We start from the raw sequence: 26258 nt of genomic DNA on the forward strand, positions 1-26258 counted from the left end.
TACAGATGTAATTCTGTGAGTGGAAGTCACATATCACAGAGCAGTTTCTCAGAAAGCTTCTTTCCAGATTTCATCTGAGGATATTTCCTTTTTCACAATAGCCCTCTATGAGCTTCCAAATATCACTTTGCCAATTCCACAAGAACTGTCTTAGCGAAAGGCTTCTTGAGGGAAAAGCTGTAACTCTGTGAGATGATTTCACAGAACACAAAGAAGTTTCTCCGAAAGCTTCTTTCTCTTTGTTACGGGAGGATATTTCCTTTTTCACTATCGTCTTCAAAGGGATCCGAAATATCTGTTCTCAGATTCCACAGAAATAAGGCTAGCAAAGAGATCCACGAAATACAGATGTAACTCTGTGAGTGGAAGTCACATATCCCAGAGCAGTTTCTCAGAAAGCTTCTTTCCAGATTTCATCGGAGGATATTTCCTTTTTCACAGTAGCCCTCTAAGGGCTTCCAAATATCACTTTGCCAATTCCACAAGAACTATCTTAGCGAAAGGCTTCTTGAGGGGAAAGCTGTAACTCTGGGAGATGATTTCACAGAACACAAAGAAGTTTCTCAGAAAGCTTCTTTCTCTTTGTTATCGGAGGATATTTCCTTTGGCCCTATAGTCTTCAAAGGGATCCGAAATATCTGTTCTCAGATTCCACAGAAATAAGGCTAGCAAAGAGATCCACGAAATACAGATGTAACTCTGTGACTGGAAGTCACATATCACAGAGCTGTTTCTCAGAAAGCTTCTTTCCAGATTTCATTGGAGGATATTTCCTTTTTCACCATAGCCCTCTATGGGCTTCCAAATATCACTTGGCCAATTCCACAAGAACTGTCTTAGCCAAAGGCTTCTTGAGGGGAAAGCTGTAACTCTGTGAGATGATTTCACAGAACACAAAGAAGTTTCTCAGAAAGCTTCTTCCTCTTTGTTATCGGAGGATATTTTCTTTGGCCCTATATTATTCAAAAGGATCTGAAATATCTGTTCTCAGATTCCACAGAAATAAGGCTAGCAAAGAGATCCACGAAATACAGATGTAAATCTGTGAGTGGAATTCACATATCACAGAGCAGTTTCTCAGAAAGCTTCTTTGCAGATTTCATCGGAGGATATTTCCTTTTTCACCATAGCCCTCTATGGGCTTCCAAATATCATTTTGCCAATACCACAAGAACTGTCTTAGCGACAGGCTTCTTGAGGGGAAAGCTGTAACTCTGTGAGATGATTTCACAGAACACAAAGAAGTTTCTCAGAAAGCTTCTTTCTCTTTGTTATCAGAGGATATTTCCTTTGGCCCTATAGTCTTCAAAGGGATCCGAAATATCTGTTCTCAGATTCCACAGAAATAAGGCTAGCAAAGAGATCCACGAAATACAGATGTAACTGTGTGAGTGGAAGTCACATATCACAGAGCAGTTTCTCAGAAAGCTTCTTTGCAGATTTCATCTGAGGATATTTCCTTTTTCACGATAGCCCTCTATGGGCTTCCAAATATCACTTTGCCAATTCCACAAGAACTGCCTTAGCGAAAGGCTTCTTGAGGGGAAAGCTGTAACTCTGTGAGATGATTTCACAGAACACAAAGAAGTTTCTCAGAAAGCTTCTTTCTCTTAGTTATGGGAGGATATTTCATTTGGTCCTATAGTGTTCCAAGGGATCCGAAATATCCGTTCTCAGATTCCACAGAAATAAGGCTAGCAAAGAGATCCACGAAATACAGATGTAACTCTGTGAGTGGAAGTCACATATCAAAGAGCAGTTTCTCAGAAAGCTTCTTTCCAGATTTCATTGGACGATATTTTCTTTTTCACCATAGCCCTCTATGGGCTTCCAAATATCACTTTGCCAATTCCACAAGAACTGTCTTAGCGAAAGGCTTCTTGAGGGGAAAGCTGTAACTCTGTGAGATGATTTCAAAGAACACAAAGAAGTTTCTCAGAAAGCTTCTTTCTCTTTGTTATCGGAGGATATTTCCTTTGGCCCTATAGTCTTCAAAGGGATCCGAAATATCTGTTCTCAGATTCCACAGAAAAAAAGGCTAGCAAAGAGATCCACGAAATACAGATGTAACTCTGTGAGTGGAATTCACATATCACAGAGCAGTTTCTCAGAAAGCTTCTTTCCAGATTTCATCGGAGGATATTTCCTTTTTCACCATAGCCCTCTAAGGGCTTCCAAATATCACTTTGCCAATTCCACAAGAACTCTCTTAGCGGAAGGCTTCTTGAGGGGAAAGCTGTAACTCTGTGAGTTGATTTCACAGAACGCAAAGAAGTTTCTCAGAAAGCTTCTTTCTCTTTGTTATGGGAGGATATTTCCTTTGGCCCTATAGTCTTCAAAGGGATCCGAAATATCTGTTCTCAAATTCCACAGACATAAGGCTAGCAAAGAGATCCACGAAATTCAGATGTAACTTTGTGAGTGGAAGTCATATATCACAGAGCAGTTTCTCAGAAAGCTTCTTTCCAGATTTCATCGGAGGATATTTCCTTTTTCACCATAGCCCTCTAAGGGCTTCCAAATATCACTTTGCCAATTCCACAAGAACTCTCTTAGCGAAAGGCTTCTTGAGGGGAAAGCTGTAACTCTGTGAGATGATTTCACAGAACACAAAGAAGTTTCTCAGAAAGCTTCTTTCTCTTTGTTATGGGAGGATATTTCCTTTGGCCCTATAGTCTTCAAAGGGATTCTAAATATCTGCTCTCAGATTCCACAGAAATAAGGCTAGCAAAGAGATCCACGAAATACAGATGTAACTCTGTGAGTGGATGTCACATATTACAGAGCAGTTTCTCAGAAAGCTTCTTTGCAGATTTCATCGGAGGATATTTCCTTTTTCACCATATCCCTCAATGGGCTTCCAAATATCACTTTGCCAATTCCACAAGAACTGTCTTAGCGAAAGGCTTCTTGAGGGGAAAGCTGTAACTCTGTGAGATGATTTCACAGAACACAAAGAAGTTTCTCAGACAGCTTCTTTCTCTTTGTTATGGGAGGATATTTCCTTTGTCCCTATAGTCTTCAAACGGATCCGAAATATCTGTTCTCAGATTCCACAGAAATAAGGCTAGCAAAGAGATCCACGAAATACTGATGTAACTCTGTGAGTGGAAGTCACATATCACAGAGCTGTTTCTCAGAAACCTTCTTTCCAGATTTCATTGGAGGATATTTCCTTTTTCACAGTAGCCCTCTATGGGCTTCCAAATATCACTTTCCCAATTCCACAAGAACTATCTTAGCGAAAGGCTTCTTGAGGGGAAAGCTGTAACTCTGTGAGATGATTTCACAGAACACAAAGAAGTTTCTCAGAAAGCTTCTTTCTCTTTGTTATCGGAGGATATTTCCTTTGGCCGTATAGTCTTCAAAGGGATCCGAAATATCTGTTCTCAAACTCCAGAAATAAGGCTAGCAAAGAGATCCACGAAATTCAGATGTAACTCTGTGAGTGGAAGTCACATATCAAAGAGCAGTTTCTCAGAAAGCTTCTTTCCAGATTTCATCGGAGGATATTTCCTTTTTCACCATAGCCCTCTATGGGCTTCCAAATATCACTTTGCCAATTCCACAAGAACTGTCTTAGCCAAAGGCTTCTTGAGGGGAAAGCTGTAACTCTGTGAGATGATTTCACAGAACACAAAGAAGTTTCTCAGAAAGCTTCTTTCTCTTTGTTATCGGAGGATATTTCCTTTGGCCCTATAGTCTTCAAAGGAATCCGAAATATCTGTTCTCAGATTCCACAGAAATAAGGCTAGCAAAGATATCCACGAATTACACATGTAACTCTGTGAGTGGAAGTCACATATCACAGAGCAGTTTCTCAGAAAGCTTCTTTCCAGAATTCATGGGAGGATATTTCCTTTTTCACAACAGCCCTCTAAGGGCTTCCAAATATCACTTTGCCAATTCCACAAGAACTGTCTTAGCGAAAGGCTTCTTGAGGGGAAAGCTGTAACTCTGGGAGATGATTTCACAGAACACAAAGAAGTTTCTCAGAGAGTTTCTTTCTCTTTGTTATCGGAGGATATTTCTTTGGCCCAATAGTCTTCCAAGGGATCCGAAATATCTGTTCTCAGATTCCACAGAAATAAGGCTAGCAAAGAGATCCACGAAAAACAGATGTAACTCTGTGAGTGGAAGTCACATATCACAGAGCAGTTTCTCAGAAAGCTTCTTTCCAGATTTCATCGGAGGATATTTCCTTTTTCACCATAGCCCTCTATGGGCTTCCTAATATCACTTTGCCAATTCCACAAGAACTGTCTTAGCCAAAGGCTTCTTGAGGGGAAAGCTGTAACTCTGTGAGATGATTTCACAGAACACAAAGAAGTTTCTCAGAACGCTTCTTTCTCTTAGTTATGGGAGGATATTTCATTTGGCCCTATAGTGTTCCAAGGGATCCGAAATATCTGTTCTCAGATTCCACAGAAATAAGGCTAGCAAGGAGATCCACGAAATACAGATGTAACTCTGTTAGTGGAAGTCACATATCGAAGAGCAGTTTCTCAGAAAGCTTCTTTCCAGATTTCATTGGAGGATATTTTCTTTTTCACCATAGCCCTCTATGGGCTTCCAAATATCACTTTGCCAATTCCACAAGAACTGTCTTAGCGAAAGGCTTCTTGAGGGGAAAGCTGTAACTCTGTGAGATGATTTCACAGAACACAAAGAAGTTTCTCAGAAAGCTTCTTTCTCTTTGTTATCGGAGGATATTTACTTTGGCCCTATAGTCTTCAAAGGGATTCTAAATATCTGCTCTCAGATTCCACAGAAATAAAGCTAGCAAAGAGATCCACGAAATACAGATGTAACTCTGTGAGTGGATGTCTCATATTACAGAGCAGTTTCTCAGAAAGCTTCTTTCCAGATTTCATCGGAGGATATTTCCTTTTTCACCATAGCCCTCTATGGGCTTCCAAATATCACTTTGCCAATTCCACAAGAACTGTCTTAGCGAAAGGCTTCTTGAAGGGAAAGCTGTAACTCTGTGAGATGATTTCACAGAACACAAAGAAGTTTCTCAGAAAGCTTCTTTCTCTTTGTTATGGGAGGATATTTCCTTTGTCCCTATAGTCTTCAAACGGATCCGAAATATCTGTTCTCATATTCCACAGAAATAAGGCTAGCAAAGAGATCCACGAAATACAGATGTAACTCTGTGAGTGGAAGTCAAATATCACAGAGCAGTTTCTCAGCATGCTTCTTTCCAGATTTCATCGGAGGATAATTCCTTTTTCACCATAGCCCTCTATGGGCTTCCAAATATCACTTTGCCAATTCCACAAGAACTGTCTTAGCGAAAGGATTCTTGAGGGGAAAGCTGTAACTCTGTGAGATGATTTCACAGAACACAATGAAGTTTCTCAGAAAGCTTCTTTCTCTTTGTTATCGGAGGATATTTCCTTTGGCCCTATAGTCTTCAAAGGGATCCGAAATATCTGTTCTCAGATTCCAGAGAAATAAGGCTAGCAAAGAGATCCACGAAACACAGATGTAACTCTGTGAGTGGAAGTCACATATCACAGAGCAGTTTCTCAGAAAGCTTCTTTCCAGATTTCATTGGAGGATATTTCCTTTTTCACAATAGCCCTCTATGGGCTTCCAAATATCACTTTGCCAATTCCACAAGAACTGTCTTAGCGAAAGGCTTCTTGAGGGGAAAGCTGTAACTCTGTGAGATGATTTCACAGAACACAAAGTAGTTTCTCAGAAAGCTTCTTTCTCTTTGTTATCGGAGGATATTTCCTTTGGCCCTATAGTCTTCAAAGGGATCCGAAATATCTGTTCTCAGATTCCACAGAAATAAAGCTAGCAAAGAGATCCACGAAATACAGATATAACTCTGTGAGTGGAAGTCACATATCACAGAGCAGTTTCTCAGAAAGCTTCTTTCCAGATTTCATCTGAGGATATTTCCTTTTTCACCATAGCCCTCTATGGGCTTCCAAATATCACTTTGCCAATTCCACAAGAACTGTCTTAGCGAAAGGCTTCTTGAGGGGAAAGCTGTAACTCAGGGAGATGATTTCACAGAACACAAAGAAGTTTCTCAGAGAGCTTCTTTCTCTTTGTTAACGGAGAATATTTCTTTTGGCCCAATAGTCTTTCAAGGGATCCGAAATATCTGTTCTCAGATTCCACAGAAATAAGGCTAGCAAAGAGATCCACGAAATACACATGTAACTCTGTGCGTGGAAGTCACATATCACAGAGCAGTTTCTCAGAAATCTTCTTTCCAGATTTCATCGGAGGATATTTCCTTTTTCACCATAGCCCTCTATGGGCTTCCTAATATCACTTTGCCAATTCCACAAGAACTGTCTTAGCGAAAGGCTTCTTGAGGGGAAAGCTGTAACTCTGTGAGATGATTTCACAGAACACAAAGAAGTTTCTCTGAAAGTTTCTTTCTCTTTGTTATCGGAGGATATTTCCTTTGGCCTTATAGTCTTCAAAGGGATCCGAAATATCTGTTCTCAAATTCCATAGAAATAAGGCTAGCAAAGAGATCCACGAAATACAGATGTAACTCTGTGAGTGGAAGTCACATATCACAGAGCAGTTTCTCAGAAAGCGTCTTTCCGGATTTCATCAGAGGATATTTCCTTTTTCACCATAGCCCTCTATGGGCTTCCAAATATCACCTTGCCAATTCCACAAGAACTGTCTTAGCGAAAGGCTTCTTGAGGGGAAAGCTGTAACTCTGTGAGATGATTTCGCAGAACACAAAGAAGTTTCTCAGAAAGCTTCTTTCTCTTTGTTATCGGAGGATATTTCCTTTGGCCCTATAGTCTTCAAAGGGATCCGAAATATCTGTTCTCAGATTCCACAGAAATAAAGCTAGCAAAGAGATCCACGAAATACAGATGTAACTCTGTGAGTGGAAGTCACATATAACAGAGCAGTTTCTCAGAAAGCTTCTTTCCAGATTTCATCTGAGGATATTTCCTTTTTCACCATAGCCCTCTACGGGCTTCCAAATATCACTTTGCCAATTCCACAAGAACTGTCTTAGAGAAAGGCTTCTTGAGGGGAAAGCTGTAACTCTGTGAGATGATTTCACAGAACACAAAGAAGTTTCTCAGAAAGCGTCTTTCTCTTTGTTATCGGAGGATATTTCCTTTGGCCCTATAGTCTTCAATGGGATCCGAAATATCTGTTCTCAGATTCCACAGAAATAAGGCTAGCAAAGAGATCCACGAAATACAGATGTAACTCTGTGAGTGGAAGTCACATATCACAGAGCAGTTTCTCAGAAAGCTTCTTTCCAGATTTCATTGGGGGATATTTCCTTTTTCACAACAGCCCTCTATGGGCTTCCAAATATCACTTTGCCAATTCCACAAGAACTGTCTTAGCGAAAGGTTTCTTCAGGGGAAAGCTGTAACTCTGGGAGATGATTTCACAGAACACAAAGAAGTTTCTCAGAGAGCTTCTTTCTCTTTGTTATCGGAGGATATTTCCTTTGGCCCAATAGTCTTCCAAGGGATCCGAAATATCTGTTCTGAGATTCCACAGAAATAAGGCTAGCAAAGAGATCCACGAAAAACAGATGTAACTCTGTGAGTGGAAGTCACATATCACAGAGCAGTTTCTCAGAAAGCTTCTTTCCAGATTTCATCGGAGGATATTTCCTTTTTCACCATAGCCCTCTATGGGCTTCCTAATATCACTTTGCCAATTCCACAAGAACTGACTTAGCGAAAGGCTTCTTGAGGGGAAAGCTGTAACTCTGTGAGATGATTTCACAGAACACAAAGAAGTTTCTCTGAAAGCTTCTTTCTCTTTGTTATCGGAGGATATTTCCTTTGGCCCAATAGTCTTCCAAGGGATCCGAAATATCTGTTCTCAAATTCCACAGAAATAAGGCTAGCAAAGAGATCCACGAAATACAGATGTAACTCTGTGAGTGGAAGTCACATATCACAGAGCAGTTTCTCAGAAAGCTTCTTTGCAGATTTCATCTGAGGATATTTCCTTTTTCACCATAGCCCTCTATGGGCTTCCAAATATCACTTTGCCAATTCCACAAGAACTGTCTTAGAGAAAGGCTTCTTGAGGGGAAAGCTGTAACTCTGTGAGATGATTTCACAGAACACAAAGAAGTTTCTCAGAAAGCGTCTTTCTCTTTGTTATCGGAGGATATTTCCTTTGGCCCTATAGTCTTCAATGGGATCCGAAATATCTGTTCTCAAATTCCACAGAAATAAGGCTAGCAAAGAGATCCACGAAATACAGATGTAACTCTGTGAGTGGAAGTCACATATCACAGAGCAGTTTCTCAGAAAGCTTCTTTCCAGATTTCATTGGAGGATATTTCCTTTTTCACAACAGCCCTCTATGGGCTTCCAAATATCACTTTGCCAATTCCACAAGAACTGTCTTAGCGAAAGGCTTCTTCAGGGGAAAGCTGTAACTCTGGGAGATGATTTCACAGAACACAAAGAAGTTTCTCAGAGAGCTTCTTTCTCTTTGTTATCGGAGGATATTTCCTTTGGCCCAATAGTCTTCCAAGGGATCCGAAATATCTCTTCTGAGATTCCACAGAAATAAGGCTAGCAAAGAGATCCACGAAAAACAGATGTAACTCTGTGAGTGGAAGTCACATATCACAGAGCAGTTTCTCAGAAAGCTTCTTTCCAGATTTCATCGGAGGATATTTCCTTTTTCACCATAGCCCTCTATGGGCTTCCTAATATCACTTTGCCAATTCCACAAGAACTGACTTAGCGAAAGGCTTCTTGAGGGGAAAGCTGTAACTCTGTGAGATGATTTCACAGAACACAAAGAAGTTTCTCTGAAAGCTTCTTTCTCTTTGTTATCGGAGGATATTTCCTTTGGCCCTATAGTCTTCAAAGGGATCCGAAATATCTGTTCTCAAATTCCACAGAAATAAGGCTAGCAAAGAGATCCACGAAATACAGATGTAACTCTGTGAGTGGAAGTCACATATCACAGAGCAGTTTCTCAGAAAGCTTCTTTCCAGATTTCATCGGAGGATATTTCCTTTTTCACCATAGCCCTCTATGGGCTTCCAAATATCACTTTGCCAATTCCACAAGAACTGTCTTAGCGAAAGGCTTCTTGAGGGGAAAGCTGTAACTCTGTGAGATGATTTCACAGAGCACAAAGAAGTTTCTCAGAAAGCTTCTTTCTCTTTGTTATCGGAGGATATTTCCTTTGTCCCTATAGTCTTCAAAGGGATCCGAAACATCTATTCTCAGATTCCACAGAAATAAGGCTAGCAAAGAGATCCACGAAATACAGATGTAACTCTGTGAGTGGAAATCACATATCAAAGAGCAGTTTCTCAGAAAGCTTCTTTGCAGATTTCATCGGAGGATATTTCATTTTTCATCATAGCCCTCTTGGGGTTCCAAATATCACTTGGCCAATTCCACAAGAACTGTCTTAGAGAAAGGCTTCTTGAGGGGAAAGCTGTAACTCTGTGAGATGATTTCACAGAACACAAAGAAGTTTCTCAGAAAGCGTCTTTCTCTTTGTTATCGGAGGATATTTCCTTTGGCCCTATAGTCTTCAATGGGATCCGAAATATCTGTTCTCAGATTCCACAGAAATAAGGCTAGCAAAGAGATCCACGAAATACAGATGTAACTCTGTGAGTGGAAGTCACATATCACAGAGCAGTTTCTCAGAAAGCTTCTTTCCAGATTTCATTGGGGGATATTTCCTTTTTCACAACAGCCCTCTATGGGCTTCCAAATATCACTTTGCCAATTCCACAAGAACTGTCTTAGCGAAAGGCTTCTTCAGGGGAAAGCTGTAACTCTGGGAGATGATTTCACAGAACACAAAGAAGTTTCTCAGAGAGCTTCTTTCTCTTTGTTATCGGAGGATATTTCCTTTGGCCCAATAGTCTTCCAAGGGATCCGAAATATCTGTTCTGAGATTCCACAGAAATAAGGCTAGCAAAGAGATCCACGAAAAACAGATGTAACTCTGTGAGTGGAAGTCACATATCACAGAGCAGTTTCTCAGAAAGCTTCTTTCCAGATTTCATCGGAGGATATTTCCTTTTTCACCATAGCCCTCTATGGGCTTCCTAATATCACTTTGCCAATTCCACAAGAACTGACTTAGCGAAAGGCTTCTTGAGGGGAAAGCTGTAACTCTGTGAGATGATTTCACAGAACACAAAGAAGTTTCTCTGAAAGCTTCTTTCTCTTTGTTATCGGAGGATATTTCCTTTGGCCCTATAGTCTTCAAAGGGATCCGAAATATCTGTTCTCAAATTCCACAGAAATAAGGCTAGCAAAGAGATCCACGAAATACAGATGTAACTCTGTGAGTGGAAGTCACATATCACAGAGCAGTTTCTCAGAAAGCTTCTTTCCAGATTTCATCGGAGGATATTTCCTTTTTCACCATAGCCCTCTATGGGCTTCCAAATATCACTTTGCCAATTCCACAAGAACTGTCTTAGCGAAAGGCTTCTTGAGGGGAAAGCTGTAACTCTGTGAGATGATTTCACAGAACACAAAGAAGTTTCTCAGAAAGCTTCTTTCTCTTTGTTATCGGAGGATATTTCCTTTGTCCCTATAGTCTTCAAAGGGATCTGAAACATCTATTCTCAGATTCCACAGAAATAAGGCTAGCAAAGAGATCCACGAAATACAGATGTAACTCTGTGAGTGGAAATCACATATCAAAGAGCAGTTTCTCAGAAAGCTTCTTTGCAGCTTTCATCGGAGGATATTTCATTTTTCATCATAGCCCTCTTGGGGTTCCAAATATCACTTGGCCAATTCCACAAGAACTGTCTTAGCGAAAGGCTTCTTGAGAGGAAAGCTGTAACTCTGTGAGATGATTTCACGGAACACAAAGAAGTTTCTCAGAAAGCTTCTTTCTCTTTGTTATCGGAGGATATTTCCTTTGGCCCTATAGTCTTCAAAGGGATCCGAAATATCTGTTCTCAGATTCCACAGAAATAAGGCTAGCAAAGAGATCCACGAAATACAGATGTAACTCTGTGAGTGGAAGTCACATATCACAGAGCAGTTTCTCAGAAAGCTTCTTTCCAGATTTCATTGGGGGATATTTCCTTTTTCACAACAGCCCTCTATGGGCTTCCAAATATCACTTTGCCAATTCCACAAGAACTGTCTTAGCGAAAGGCTTCTTCAGGGGAAAGCTGTAACTCTGGGAGATGATTTCACAGAACACAAAGAAGTTTCTCAGAGAGCTTCTTTCTCTTTGTTATCGGAGGATATTTCCTTTGGCCCAATAGTCTTCCAAGGGATCCGAAATATCTGTTCTGAGATTCTACAGAAATAAGGCTAGCAAAGAGATCCACGAAAAACAGATGTAACTCTGTGAGTGGAAGTCACATATCACAGAGCAGTTTCTCAGAAAGCTTCTTTCCAGATTTCATCGGAGGATATTTCCTTTTTCACCATAGCCCTCTATGGGCTTCCTAATATCACTTTGCCAATTCCACAAGAACTGACTTAGCGAAAGGCTTCTTGAGGGGAAAGCTGTAACTCTGTGAGATGATTTCACAGAACACAAAGAAGTTTCTCTGAAAGCTTCTTTCTCTTTGTTATCGGAGGATATTTCCTTTGGCCCTATAGTCTTCAAAGGGATCCGAAATATCTGTTCTCAAATTCCACAGAAATAAGGCTAGCAAAGAGATCCACGAAATACAGATGTAACTCTGTGAGTGGAAGTCACATATCACAGAGCAGTTTCTCAGAAAGCTTCTTTCCAGATTTCATCGGAGGATATTTCCTTTTTCACCATAGCCCTCTATGGGCTTCCAAATATCACTTTGCCAATTCCACAAGAACTGTCTTAGCGAAAGGCTTCTTGAGGGGAAAGCTGTAACTCTGTGAGATGATTTCACAGAACACAAAGAAGTTTCTCAGAAAGCTTCTTTCTCTTTGTTATCGGAGGATATTTCCTTTGTCCCTATAGTCTTCAAAGGGATCCGAAACATCTATTCTCAGATTCCACAGAAATAAGGCTAGCAAAGAGATCCACGAAATACAGATGTAACTCTGTGAGTGGAAATCACATATCAAAGAGCAGTTTCTCAGAAAGCTTCTTTGCAGATTTCATCGGAGGATATTTCATTTTTCATCATAGCCCTCTTGGGGTTCCAAATATCACTTGGCCAATTCCACAAGAACTGTCTTAGCGAAAGGCTTCTTGAGAGGAAAGCTGTAACTCTGTGAGATGATTTCACGGAACACAAAGAAGTTTCTCAGAAAGCTTCTTTCTCTTTGTTATCGGAGGATATTTCCTTTGGCCCTATAGTCTTCAAAGGGATCCGAAATATCTGTTCTCAGATTCCACAGAAATAAGGCTAGCAAAGAGATCCACGAAATACAGATGTAACTCTGTGAGTGGAAGTCACATATCACAGAGCAGTTTCTCAGAAAGCTTCTTTGCAGATTTCATCTGAGGATATTTCCTTTTTCACGATAGCCCTCTATGGGCTTCCAAATATCACGTTGCCAATTCCACAAGAATTGTGTTAGCGAAAGGCTTCTTGAGGGAAAAGCTGTAACTCTGTGAGATGATTTCACAGAACACAAAGAAGTTTCTCAGAAAGCTTCTTTCTCTTTGTTATGGGAGGATATTTCTTTTGGCCCTGTAGGGTTCCAAGGGATCCGAAATATCTGTTCTCAGATTCCACAGAAATAAGGCTAGCAAAGAGATCCACGAAATACAGATGTAACTCTGTGAGTGGAAGTCACATATCCCAGAGCAGTTTCTCAGAAAACTTCTTTCCAGATTTCATTGGAGGATATTTTCTTTATCACTATAGCCCTCTATGGGCTTCCAAATATCACTTTGCCAATTCCACAAGAACTGTCTTAGCCAAAGGCTTCTTGAGGGGAAAGCTGTAACTCTGTGAGATGATTTCACAGAACACAAAAGGTTACTGAGAAAGCTTCTTTCTCTTTGTTTTCGGAGGATATTTCCTTTGGCCCTATAGTCTTCAAAGGGATCCGAAATATCTGTTCTCAGATTCCACTGAAATAAGGCTAGCAAAGAGATCCACGAAACACAGATGTAACTCTGTGAGAGGAAGTCACATATCACAGAGCAGTTTCTCAGAAAGCTTCTTTCCAGATTTCATCAGAGGATATTTCCTTTTTCACCATAGCCCTCTATGGTCTTCCAAATATCACTTTGCCAATTCCACAAGAACTGTCTTAGCGAAAGGCTTCTTGAGGGGAAAGCTGTAACTCTGGGAGATGATTTCACAGAACACAAAGAAGTTTCTCAGAAAGCTTCTTTCTCTCTGTTATCGGAGGATATTTCCTTTGTCACTATAGTATTCAAAGGGAACCGAAATATCTGTTCTCAGATTCCACAGAAATAAGGCTAGCAAAGAGATCCACGAAATACAGATGTAACTCTGTGAGTGGAAGTCACATATCACAGAGCAGTTTCTCAGAAAGCTTCTTTGCAGATTTCATCGGAGGATATTTCCTTTTTCACCATAGCCCTCTATGGGCTTCCAAATATCACTTGGCCAATTCCACAAGAACTGTCTTAGCGAAAGGCTTCTTGAGGGGAAAGCTGTAACTCTGTGAGATGATTTCACAGAACACAAAGAAGTTTCTCAGAAAGCTTCTTTCTCTTTGTTATCGGAGGATATTTCCTTTGTCCCTATAGTCTTCAAAGGGATCCGAAATATCTGTCCCAGATTCCACAGAAGTAAGGCTAGCAAAGAGATCCACGAAATACTGATGTAACTCAGTGAGTGGAAGTCACATATCTCAGAGCAGTTTCTCAGAAAGTTTCTTTCCAGATTTCATCGGAGGATATTTCCTTTTTCACCATAGCCCTCTATGGGCTTCCAAATATCACTTTGCCAATACCACAAGAACTGTCTTAGCGAAAGGCTTCTTGAGGGGAACGCTGTAACTCTGTGAGATGATTTCACAGAACACAAAGAAGTTTCTCAGAAAGCTTCTTTCTCTTTGTTATCGGAGGATATTTCCTTTGGCCTATAGTCTTCAAAGGGATGCGAAATATCTGTTCTCAGATTCCACAGAAATAAGGATACCAAAGAGATCCACGAAATACAGATGTAACTCTGTGAGTGGAAGTCACATATCACAGAGCAGTTTCTCAGAAATCTTCTTTGCAGATTTCATCTGAGGATATTTCCTTTTTCACGATAGCCTTCTATGGGCTTCCAAATATCACTTTGCCAATTCCACAAGAACTGTGTTAGCGAAGGGCTTCTTGAGGGGAAAGCTGTAACTCTGTGAGATTATTTCACAGAACACAAAGAAGTTTCTCAGAAAGCTTCTTTCTCTTTGTTTTCGGAGGATATTTCCTTTGGCCCTATAGTCTTCAAAGGTATCTGAAATATCTGTTCTCAGATTCCACAGAAATAAGGCTAGCAAAGAGACCCACGAAATACAGATGTAACTCTGTGAGTGGAAGTCACATATCACAGAGCAGTTTCTCAGAAAGCTTCTTTCCAGATTTCATCTGAGGATATTTCCTTTTTCACCATAGCCCTCTATGGGCTTCCAAATATCACTTTGACAATTCCACAACAACTGTCTTAGCGAAAGGCTTCTTGAGGGAAAAGCTGTAACTCTGTGAGATGATTTCACAGAACACAAAAAAGTTTCTCAGAAAGCTTCTTTCTCTTTGTTTTCGGAGGATATTTCCTTTGGCCCTATAGTCTTCAAAGGGATCCGAAATATCTGTTCTCAGATTCCACAGAAATAACGCTAGCAAAGAGATCCACGAAATACTGATGTAACTCTGTGAGTGGAAGTCACATATCTCAGAGCAGTTTCTCAGAAAGTTTCTTTCCAGATTTCATCGGAGGATATTTCCTTTTTCACCATAGCCCTCTATGGGCTTCCAAATATCACTTTGCCAATACCACAAGAACTGTCTTAGCGAAAGGCTTCTTGAGGGGAACGCTGTAACTCTGTGAGATGCTTTCACAGAACACAAAGAAGTTTCTCAGAAAGCTTCTTTCTCTTTGTTATCGGAGGATATTTCCTTTGGCCCTATAGTCTTCAAAGGGATCCGAAATATCTGTTCTCAGATTCCAGAAATAAGGCTAGCAAAGAGATCCACGAAATACAGATGTAACTCTGTGAGTGGAAGTCACATATCACAGAGCAGTTTCTCAGAAATCTTCTTTGCAGATTTCATCTGAGGATATTTCCTTTTTCACGATAGCCTTCTATGGGCTTCCAAATATCACTTTGCCAATTCCACAAGAACTGTGTTAGCGAAAGGCTTCTTGAGGGAAAAGCTGTAACTCTGTGAGATGATTTCACGGAACACAAAGAAGTTTCTCAGAAAGCTTCTTTCTCTTTGTTATCGGAGGATATTTCCTTTGGCCCTATAGTCTTCAAAGGGATCCGTAATATCTGTTCTCAGATTCCACAGAAATAAGGCTAGCAAAGAGATCCACGAAATACAGATGTAACTCTGTGTGTGGATGTCACATATCACAGAGCAGTTGCTCAGAAAGCTTCTTTCCAGATTTCATTGGAGGATATTTCCTTTTTCACAATAGCACTCTATGGGATTCCAAATATCACTTTGCCAATTCCACAAGAACTGTCTTAGCGAAAGGCTTCTTGAGGGGAAAGCTGTAACTCTGTGAGATGATTTCACAGAACACAATGAAGTTTCTCAGAAAGCTTCTTTCTCTTTGTTTTCGGAGGATATTTCCTTTGGCCCTATAGTCTTCAAAGGGATCCGAAATATCTGTTCTCAGATTCCACAGAAATAAGGCTAGCAAAGAGATCCACGAAACACAGATGTAACTCTGTGAGTGGAAGTCACATATCACAGAGCAGTTTCTCATAAAGCGTCTTTCCGGATTTCATTGGAGGATATTTCCTTTTTCACCATAGCCCTCTATGGGCTTCCAAATATCACTTTGCCAATTCCACAAGAACTGTTTTTGCGAAAGGCTTCTTGAGGGGAAAGCTGTAACTCTGTGAGATGATTTCACAGAACACAAAGAGGTTTCTCAGAAAGCTTCTTTCTCTTTGTTATCCGAGGATATTTCCTTTGGCCCTATAGTCTTCAAAGGGATCCGAAATATCTGTTCTCAGATTCAACAGAAATAAAGCTAGCAAAGAGATCCACGAAATACAGATGTAACTCTTTGAGTGGAAGTCACATATAACAGAGCAGTTTTTCAGAAAGCTTCTTTCCAGATTTCATCTGAGGATATTTCCTTTTTCACCATAGCCCTCTACGGGCTTCCAAATATCACTTTGCCAATTCCACAAGAACTGTCTTAGAGAAAGGCTTCTTGAGGGGAAAGCTGTAACTCTGTGAGATGATTTCACAGAACACAAAGAAGTTTCTCAGAAAGCTTCTTTCTCTTTGTTATCGGAGGATATTTCCTTTGGGACTATAGTCTTCAAAGGGATCCGAAATATCTGTTCTCAGATTCCACAGAAATAAGGCTAGCAAAGAGATCCACGAAATACAGATGTAACTCTGTGAGTGGAAGTCACATATCACAGAGCAGTTTCTCAGAAAGCTTCTTTCCAGATTTCATCGGAGGATATTTCCTTTTTCACAACAGCCCTCTATGGGCTTCCAAATATCACTTTGCCAATTCCACAGGAACTGTCTTAGCGAAAGGCTTCTTCAGGGGAAAGCTGTAACTCTGGGAGATGATTTCACAGAACACAAAGAAGTTTCTCAGAGAGCTTCTTTCTCTTTGTTATCGGAGGATATTTCCTTTGGCCCTATAGTCTTCAAAGGGATCCGAAATATCTGTTCTCAAATTCCACAGAAATAAGGCTAGCAAAGAGATCCACGAAATACAGATGTAACTCTGTGAGTGGAAGTCACATATCACAGAGCAGTTTCTCAGAAAGCTTCCTTCCAGATTTCATCGGAGGATATTTCCTTTTTCACCATAGCCCTCTATGGGCTTCCAAATATCACTTTGCCAATTCCACAAGAACTGTCTTAGCGAAAGGCTTCTTGAGGGGAAAGCTGTAACTCTGTGAGATGATTTCACAGAACACAAAGAAGTTTCTCAGAAAGCTTCTTTCTCTTTGTTATCGGAGGATATTTCCTTTGTCCCTATAGTCTTCAAAGGGATCCGAAACATCTATTCTCAGATTCCACAGAAATAAGGCTAGCAAAGAGATCCACGAAATACAGATGTAACTCTGTGAGTGGAAATCACATATCAAAGAGCAGTTTCTCAGAAAGCTTCTTTGCAGATTTCATCGGAGGATATTTCATTTTTCATCATAGCCCTCTTGGGGTTCCAAATATCACTTGGCCAATTCCACAAGAACTGTCTTAGAGAAAGGCTTCTTGAGGGGAAAGCTGTAACTCTGTGAGATGATTTCACAGAACACAAAGAAGTTTCTCAGAAAGCGTCTTTCTCTTTGTTATCGGAGGATATTTCCTTTGGCCCTATAGTCTTCAATGGGATCCGAAATATCTGTTCTCAGATTCCACAGAAATAAGGCTAGCAAAGAGATCCACGAAATACAGATGTAACTCTGTGAGTGGAAGTCACATATCACAGAGCAGTTTCTCAGAAAGCTTCTTTCCAGATTTCATTGGGGGATATTTCCTTTTTCACAACAGCCCTCTATGGGCTTCCAAATATCACTTTGCCAATTCCACAAGAACTGTCTTAGCGAAAGGCTTCTTCAGGGGAAAGCTGTAACTCTGGGAGATGATTTCACAGAACACAAAGAAGTTTCTCAGAGAGCTTCTTTCTCTTTGTTATCGGAGGATATTTCCTTTGGCCCAATAGTCTTCCAAGGGATCCGAAATATCTGTTCTGAGATTCCACAGAAATAAGGCTAGCAAAGAGATCCACGAAAAACAGATGTAACTCTGTGAGTGGAAGTCACATATCACAGAGCAGTTTCTCAGAAAGCTTCTTTCCAGATTTCATCGGAGGATATTTCCTTTTTCACCATAGCCCTCTATGGGTTTCCTAATATCACTTTGCCAATTCCACAAGAACTGACTTAGCGAAAGGCTTCTTGAGGGGAAAGCTGTAACTCTGTGAGATGATTTCACAGAACACAAAGAAGTTTCTCTGAAAGCTTCTTTCTCTTTGTTATCGGAGGATATTTCCTTTGGCCCTATAGTCTTCAAAGGGATCCGAAATATCTGTTCTCAAATTCCACAGAAATAAGGCTAGCAAAGAGATCCACGAAATACAGATGTAACTCTGTGAGTGGAAGTCACATATCACAGAGCAGTTTCTCAGAAAGCTTCTTTGCAGATTTCATCTGAGGATATTTCCTTTTTCACCATAGCCCTCTATGGGCTTCCAAATATCACTTTGCCAATTCCACAAGAACTGTCTTAGAGAAAGGCTTCTTGAGGGGAAAGCTGTAACTCTGTGAGATGATTTCACAGAACACAAAGAAGTTTCTCAGAAAGCGTCTTTCTCTTTGTTATCGGAGGATATTTCCTTTGGCCCTATAGTCTTCAATGGGATCCGAAATATCTGTTCTCAGATTCCACAGAAATAAGGCTAGCAAAGAGATCCACGAAATACAGATGTAACTCTGTGAGTGGAAGTCACATATCACAGAGCAGTTTCTCAGAAAGCTTCTTTCCAGATTTCATTGGAGGATATTTCCTTTTTCACAACAGCCCTCTATGGGCTTCCAAATATCACTTTTCCAATCGCACAAGAACTGTCTTAGCGAAAGTCTTCTTGAGGGGAAAGCTGTAACTCTGGGAAATGATTTCACAGAACACAAAGAAGTTTCTCAGAGAGCTTCTTTCTCTTTGTTTTCGGAGGATATTTCCTTTGGCCCAATAGTCTTCCAAGGGATCCGAAATATCTGTTCTGAGATTCCACAGAAATAAGGCTAGCAAAGAGATCCACGAAAAACAGATGTAACTCTGTGAGTGGAAGTCACATATCACAGAGCAGTTTCTCAGAAAGCTTCTTTCCAGATTTCATCGGAGGATATTTCCTTTTTCACCATAGCCCTCTATGGGCTTCCTAATATCACTTTGCCAATTCCACAAGAACTGACTTAGCGAAAGGCTTCTTGAGGGGAAAGCTGTAACTCTGTGAGATGATTTCACAGAACACAAAGAAGTTTCTCTGAAAGCTTCTTTCTCTTTGTTATCGGAGGATATTTCCTTTGGCCCTAGAGTCTTCAAAGGGATCCGAAATATCTGTTCTCAGATTCCACAGAAATAAGGCTAGCAAAGAGATCCACGAAATACAGATGTAACTCTGTGAGTGGAAGTCACATATCCCAGAGCAGTTTCTCAGAAAACTTCTTTCCAGATTTCATTGGAGGATATTTTCTTTATCACTATAGCCCTCTATGGGCTTCCAAATATCACTTTGCCAATTCCACAAGAACTGTCTTAGCCAAAGGCTTCTTGAGGGGAAAGCTGTAACTCTGTGAGATGATTTCACAGAACACAAAGAAGTTACTCAGAAAGCTTCTTTCTCTTTGTTTTCGGAGGATATTTCCTTTGGCCCTAGAGTCTTCAAAGGGATCCGAAATATCTGTTCTCAGATTCCACTGAAATAAGGCTAGCAAAGAGATCCACGAAACACAGATGTAACTCTGTGAGAGGAAGTCACATATCACAGAGCAGTTTCTCAGAAAGCTTCTTTCCAGATTTCATCAGAGGATATTTCCTTTTTCACCATAGCCCTCTATGGTCTTCCAAATATCACTTTGCCAATTCCACAAGAACTGTCTTAGCGAAAGGCTTCTTGAGGGGAAAGCTGTAACTCTGGGAGATGATTTCACAGAACACAAAGAAGTTTCTCAGAAAGCTTCTTTCTCTCTGTTATCGGAGGATATTTCCTTTGTCACTATAGTATTCAAAGGGAACCGAAATATCTGTTCTCAGATTCCACAGAAATAAGGCTAGCAAAGAGATCCACGAAATACAGATGTAACTCTGTGAGTGGAAGTCACATATCACAGAGCAGTTTCTCAGAAAGCTTCTTTGCAGATTTCATCGGAGGATATTTCCTTTTTCACCATAGCCCTCTATGGGCTTCCAAATATCACTTGGCCAATTCCACAAGAACTGTCTTAGCGAAAGGCTTCTTGAGGGGAAAGCTGTAACTCTGTGAGATGATTTCACAGAACACAAAGAAGTTTCTCAGAAAGCTTCTTTCTCTTTGTTATCGGAGGATATTTCCTTTGTCCCTATAGTCTTCAAAGGGATCCGAAATATCTGTCCCAGATTCCACAGAAGTAAGGCTAGCAAAGAGATCCACGAAATACTGATGTAACTCAGTGAGTGGAAGTCACATATCTCAGAGCAGTTTCTCAGAAAGTTTCTTTCCAGATTTCATCGGAGGATATTTCCTTTTTCACCATAGCCCTCTATGGGCTTCCAAATATCACTTTGCCAATACCACAAGAACTGTCTTAGCGAAAGGCTTCTTGAGGGGAACGCTGTAACTCTGTGAGATGATTTCACAGAACACAAAGAAGTTTCTCAGAAAGCTTCTTTCTCTTTGTTATCGGAGGATATTTCCTTTGGCCTATAGTCTTCAAAGGGATGCGAAATATCTGTTCTCAGATTCCACAGAAATAAGGATACCAAAGAGATCCACGAAATACAGATGTAACTCTGTGAGTGGAAGTCACATATCACAGAGCAGTTTCTCAGAAATCTTCTTTGCAGATTTCATCTGAGGATATTTCCTTTTTCACGATAGCCTTCTATGGGCTTCCAAATATCACTTTGCCAATTCCACAAGAACTGTGTTAGCGAAGGGCTTCTTGAGGGGAAAGCTGTAACTCTGTGAGATTATTTCACAGAACACAAAGAAGTTTCTCAGAAAGCTTCTTTCTCTTTGTTTTCGGAGGATATTTCCTTTGGCCCTATAGTCTTCAAAGGTATCTGAAATATCTGTTCTCAGATTCCACAGAAATAAGGCTAGCAAAGAGACCCACGAAATACAGATGTAACTCTGTGAGTGGAAGTCACATATCACAGAGCAGTTTCTCAGAAAGCTTCTTTCCAGATTTCATCTGAGGATATTTCCTTTTTCACCATAGCCCTCTATGGGCTTCCAAATATCACTTTGACAATTCCACAACAACTGTCTTAGCGAAAGGCTTCTTGAGGGAAAAGCTGTAACTCTGTGAGATGATTTCACAGAACACAAAAAAGTTTCTCAGAAAGCTTCTTTCTCTTTGTTTTCGGAGGATATTTCCTTTGGCCCTATAGTCTTCAAAGGGATCCGAAATATCTGTTCTCAGATTCCACAGAAATAACGCTAGCAAAGAGATCCACGAAATACTGATGTAACTCTGTGAGTGGAAGTCACATATCTCAGAGCAGTTTCTCAGAAAGTTTCTTTCCAGATTTCATCGGAGGATATTTCCTTTTTCACCATAGCCCTCTATGGGCTTCCAAATATCACTTTGCCAATACCACAAGAACTGTCTTAGCGAAAGGCTTCTTGAGGGGAACGCTGTAACTCTGTGAGATGCTTTCACAGAACACAAAGAAGTTTCTCAGAAAGCTTCTTTCTCTTTGTTATCGGAGGATATTTCCTTTGGCCCTATAGTCTTCAAAGGGATCCGAAATATCTGTTCTCAGATTCCAGAAATAAGGCTAGCAAAGAGATCCACGAAATACAGATGTAACTCTGTGAGTGGAAGTCACATATCACAGAGCAGTTTCTCAGAAATCTTCTTTGCAGATTTCATCTGAGGATATTTCCTTTTTCACGATAGCCTTCTATGGGCTTCCAAATATCACTTTGCCAATTCCACAAGAACTGTGTTAGCGAAAGGCTTCTTGAGGGAAAAGCTGTAACTCTGTGAGATGATTTCACGGAACACAAAGAAGTTTCTCAGAAAGCTTCTTTCTCTTTGTTATCGGAGGATATTTCCTTTGGCCCTATAGTCTTCAAAGGGATCCGTAATATCTGTTCTCAGATTCCACAGAAATAAGGCTAGCAAAGAGATCCACGAAATACAGATGTAACTCTGTGTGTGGATGTCACATATCACAGAGCAGTTGCTCAGAAAGCTTCTTTCCAGATTTCATTGGAGGATATTTCCTTTTTCACAATAGCACTATATGGGATTCCAAATATCACTTTGCCAATTCCACAAGAACTGTCTTAGCGAAAGGCTTCTTGAGGGGAAAGCTGTAACTCTGTGAGATGATTTCACAGAACACAATGAAGTTTCTCAGAAAGCTTCTTTCTCTTTGTTTTCGGAGGATATTTCCTTTGGCCCTATAGTCTTCAAAGGGATCCGAAATATCTGTTCTCAGATTCCACAGAAATAAGGCTAGCAAAGAGATCCACGAAACACAGATGTAACTCTGTGAGTGGAAGTCACATATCACAGAGCAGTTTCTCATAAAGCGTCTTTCCGGATTTCATCGGAGGATATTTCCTTTTTCACCATAGCCCTCTATGGGCTTCCAAATATCACTTTGCCAATTCCACAAGAACTGTTTTTGCGAAAGGCTTCTTGAGGGGAAAGCTGTAACTCTGTGAGATGATTTCACAGAACACAAAGAGGTTTCTCAGAAAGCTTCTTTCTCTTTGTTATCCGAGGATATTTCCTTTGGCCCTATAGTCTTCAAAGGGATCCGAAATATCTGTTCTCAGATTCAACAGAAATAAAGCTAGCAAAGAGATCCACGAAATACAGATGTAACTCTTTGAGTGGAAGTCACATATAACAAAGCAGTTTTTCAGAAAGCTTCTTTCCAGATTTCATCTGAGGATATTTCCTTTTTCACCATAGCCCTCTACGGGCTTCCAAATATCACTTTGCCAATTCCACAAGAACTGTCTTAGAGAAAGGCTTCTTGAGGGGAAAGCTGTAACTCTGTGAGATGATTTCACAGAACACAAAGAAGTTTCTCAGAAAGCTTCTTTCTCTTTGTTATCGGAGGATATTTCCTTTGGGACTATAGTCTTCAAAGGGATCCGAAATATCTGTTCTCAGATTCCACAGAAATAAGGCTAGCAAAGAGATCCACGAAATACAGATGTAACTCTGTGAGTGGAAGTCACATATCACAGAGCAGTTTCTCAGAAAGCTTCTTTCCAGATTTCATCGGAGGATATTTCCTTTTTCACAACAGCCCTCTATGGGCTTCCAAATATCACTTTGCCAATTCCACAGGAACTGTCTTAGCGAAAGGCTTCTTCAGGGGAAAGCTGTAACTCTGGGAGATGATTTCACAGAACACAAAGAAGTTTCTCAGAGAGCTTCTTTCTCTTTGTTATCGGAGGATATTTCCTTTGGCCCAATAGTCTTCCAAGGGATCCGAAATATCTGTTCTGAGATTCCACAGAAATAAGGCTAGCAAAGAGATCCACGAAAAACAGATGTAACTCTGTGAGTGGAAGTCACATATCACAGAGCAGTTTCTCAGAAAGCTTCTTTCCAGATTTCATCGGAGGATATTTCCTTTTTCACCATAGCCCTCTATGGGCTTCCTAATATCACTTTGCCAATTCCACAAGAACTGTCTTAGCGAAAGGCTTGTTGAGGGGAAAGCTGTAACTCTGTGAGATGATTTCACAGAACACAAAGAAGTTTCTCTGAAAGCTTCTTTCTCTTTGTTATCGGAGGATATTTCCTTTGGCCCTATAGTCTTCAAAGGGATCCGAAATATCTGTTCTCAGATTCCTCAGAAATAAGGCGAGCAAAGAGATCCACGAAATACAGATGTAACTCTGTGAGTGGAAGTCACATATCACAGAGCAGTTTCTCAGAAAGCTTCTTTCCAGATTTCATCGGAGGATATTTCCTTTTTCACCATAGCCCTCTATGGGCTTCCAAATATCACTTTGCCAATTCCACAAGAACTGTCTTAGCGAAAGGCTTCTTGAGGGGAAAGCTGTAACTCTGTGAGATGATTTCACAGAACACAAAGAAGTTTCTCAGAAAGCTTCTTTCTCTTTGTTATCGGAGGATATTTCCTTTGGCCCTATAGTCTTCAAAGGGATCCAAAACATCTCTTCTCAGATTCCACAGAAATAAGGCTAGCAAAGAGATCCACGAAATACAGATGTAGCTCCGTGAGTGGAAATCACATATCAAAGAGCAGTTTCTCAGAAAGCTTCTTTGCAGATTTCATCGGAGGATATTTCCTTTTTCATCATAGCCCTCTATGGGCTTCCAAATATCTCTTGGCCAATTCCACAAGAACTGTCTTAGCGAAAGGCTTCTTGAGGGCAAAGCTGTAACTCTGTGAGATGATTTCACAGAACACAAAGAAGTTTCTCAGAAAGCTTCTTTCTCTTTGTTATCGGAGGATATTTCCTTTGGCCCTATAGTCTTCAAAGGGATCCGAAATATCTGTTCTCAGATTCCACAGAAATAAGGCTAGCAAAGAGATCCACGAAATACAGATGTAACTCTGTGAGTGGAAGTCACATATCACAGAGCAGTTTCTCAGAAAGCTTCTTTCCAGATTTCATCGGAGGATAATTCCTTTTTCACCATAGCCCTCTATGGGCTTCCAAATATCACTTTGACAATTCCACAAGAACTGTCTTAGCGAAAGGTTTCTTGAGGGGAAAGCTGTAACTCTGTGAGATGATTTCACAGAACACAAAGAGTTTCTCAGAAAGCTTCTTTCTCCTTGTTATCGGAGGATATTTCCTTTGGCCCTATAGTCTTCAAAGGGATCCGAAATATCTGTTATCAGATTCCACAGAAATAAGGCTAGCAAAGAGACCCACGAAATACAGATGTAACTCTGTGAGTGGAAGTCACATATCACAGAGCAGTTTCTCAGAAAGCTTCTTTGCAGATTTCATCTGAGGATATTTCCTTTTTCACCATAGCCCTCTATGGGCTTCCAAATATCACTTTGCCAATTCCACAAGAACTGTGTTAGCGAAAGGCTCCTTGAGGGGAAAGCTGTAACTCTGTGAGATGATTTCACAGAACACAAAGAAGTTTCTCAGAAAGCTTCTTTCTCTTTTTTATGGGAGGATATTTCTTTTGGCCCTATAGGGTTCCAAGGGATCCGAAATATCTGTTCTCAGATTCCACAGAAATAAGGCTAGCAAAGAGATCCACGAAATACAGATGGAACTCTGTGAGTGGAAGTCACATATCCCAGAGCAGTTACTCAGAAAGCTTCTTTCCAGATTTCATTGGAGGATATTTTCTTTTTCACCATAGCCCTCTATGGTCTTCCAAATATCACTTTGCCAATTCCACAAGAACTGTCTTAGCCAAAGGCTTCTTGAGGGGAAAGCTGTAACTCTGTGAGATGATTTCACAGAACACAAAGAAGTTACTCAGAAAGCTTCTTTCTCTTTGTTTTCGGAGGATATTTCCTTTAGCCCTATAGTCTTCAAAGGGATCCGAAATATCTGTTCTCAGATTCCACAGAAATAAGGCTAGCAAAGAGATCCACGAAATACAGATGTAACTCTGTGAGTGGAAGTCACATATCACAGAGCAGTTTCTCAGAAAGCTTCTTTCCAGATTTCATCGGAGGATATTTCCTTTTTCACCATAGCCCTCTATGGACTTCCAAATATCACTTTGCCAATTCCACAAGAACTGTCTTAGCGAAAGGCTTCTTGAAGGGAAAGCTGTAACTCTGCGAGATGATTTCACAGAACACAAAGAAGTTTCTCAGAAAGCTTCTTTCTCTTTGTTATCGGAGGATATTTCCTTTGTCACTGTAGTATTCAAAGGGATCCGAAATATCTGTTCTCAGATTCCACAGAAATAAGGCTAGCAAAGAGATCCACGAAATACAGATGTAACTCTGTGAGTGGAAGTCACATATCACAGAGCAGTTTCCCAGAAAGCTTCTTTGCAGATTTCATCGGAGGATATTTCCTTTTTCACCATAGCCCTCTATGGGCTTCCAAATATCACTTGGCCAATTCCACAAGAACTGACTTAGCGAAAGGCTTCTTGAGGGGAAAGCTGTAACTCTGTGAGATGATTTCAAAGAACACAAAGAAGTTTCTCAGAAAGCTTCTTTCTCTTTGTTATCGGAGGATATTTCCTTTGGCCCTATAGTCTTCAAAGGGATCCGAAATATCTGTTCTCAGATTCCACAGAAGTAAGGCTAGCAAAGAGATCCACGAAATACTGATGTAACTCAGTGAGTGGAAGTCACATATCTCAGAGCAGTTTCTCAGAAAGTTTCTTTCCAGATTTCATCGGAGGATATTTCCTTTTTCACCATAGCCCTCTATGGGCTTCCAAATATCACTTTGCCAATACCACAAGAACTGTCTTAGAGAAAGGCTTCTTGAGGGGAACGCTGTAACTCTGTGAGATGATTTCACAGAA

The sequence above is a fragment of the Macaca fascicularis genome, chromosome 12, assembly GCF_037993035.2.
Source record: "Macaca fascicularis isolate 582-1 chromosome 12, T2T-MFA8v1.1".
Taxonomy (NCBI): Eukaryota; Metazoa; Chordata; class Mammalia; order Primates; family Cercopithecidae; genus Macaca; species Macaca fascicularis.